General features: G+C 62.9%; 1 protein-coding gene and 1 pseudogene across 10 annotated transcripts in view; one reads left to right on the forward strand and one right to left on the reverse strand.

The window, feature by feature from the left end:
- The window catches only part of LOC102758337, a 13,145-nt pseudogene that overhangs the window by 11,818 nt on the left and 333 nt on the right, over positions 1 to 994 (reverse strand).
- The window catches only part of PUM1 (pumilio RNA binding family member 1), a 131,649-nt gene continuing 130,655 nt past the window's right edge, over positions 1 to 994 (forward strand). For 4 of the 10 annotated variants that reach the window (XM_006776465.2, XM_006776467.2, XM_015572279.1 and 1 more), the window contains exon 1: positions 26 to 159. The gene's annotated coding sequence lies outside the window, so the exon portion shown is untranslated. Of the gene's footprint in view, positions 160 to 994 lie in introns of all 10 variants that reach the window. The other 6 variants (XM_006776468.2, XM_006776469.2, XM_006776470.2 and 3 more) reach the window with 3 other exon arrangements.

The raw sequence follows: 994 nt of genomic DNA on the forward strand, positions 1-994 counted from the left end.
CACCGCCGAACCGGGGCCAGAGCCCATCCCATGATGCACCGCGCCAGCCCCGTCCCCAGTGGGCCGCCATGTTGTCGGAGTGAAAGGTAAGGGGGAGCGAGAGCGCCGGAGAGAGAAGAACGGGGGGCTGAAATCCATCTTCATCCTACCGCTCCGCCCGTGAGTATCCGCACCCCGCCGGCCCTAAACGCGGCTCCGGACCCCCAGCGAGCAGATGGTCCCGTCGTATTGGCGTTGGAAAGCGATTGGGGGGACGAGAAGGGCTTTGGAAAAGCCGCCGGGGCCCTGGCGCTGGCTCCTCGCTCGATGTTCCTCGTACATGTTTTGGAGTCAGCAGCAAGGCCCCTATTGTTATCAAAGGAGGGAGGGGGTGGGGAGCGGGGTCGAAGCGAGGAAAATGCCGGGGGTTTGGGCCTTGGCCCGGGGCATAGCCGTCCCTCCACATTTCTGTCCGGCCCCTTTGGAACCCCCGAAGATTGATGTTGCCATTTGGGTTGCTATTTTTGATGGGTTTGCGAAGCCCCGAGTCTTCTGTGTGGCCATGGAGTGTGGTTTCGTGCCCCTCTGATTTTTTTCGACTTCTCGGGCTTCCGCGGCGGCGCCGAAGCGGGAGGAACAATACATAGATCGCTTAAGCGGCGGCCGCGGCCCCGGGCTGCCGGCGAGACCGCCGTGGGGGAACTCTGCGAGCCGAATGTGGACCGGGAGCGATCAGGAAGTTTCGGACCGGGTGTTCGGCTGCTGGGCGCCGGTGGCCTTTTGTTTCCGTGAGAGCTGGTGCTTTCGGCGTCTGCTTCCTCCCGGGTCCGCCCCGGCCGGTGCGTGTGTGTCTGAACTCGCAGAGGGGCTCGCCCCGCGGCCGTGGGAAGGCAGATCCACGGTACGAGGTAGTTGTAGTCCTCGCACACGTTCTGGGTAAACAGATCATGTATTCCGCTTGTCGGTACCACTCCCAGGTCCAGGGGTGAATCCACTCCTGCAACTTTTTCTTCCC

The sequence above is a fragment of the Myotis davidii genome, unplaced genomic scaffold (genome assembly GCF_000327345.1).
Source record: "Myotis davidii unplaced genomic scaffold, ASM32734v1 scaffold228, whole genome shotgun sequence".
In the NCBI taxonomy this organism is placed as follows: domain Eukaryota; kingdom Metazoa; phylum Chordata; class Mammalia; order Chiroptera; family Vespertilionidae; genus Myotis; species Myotis davidii.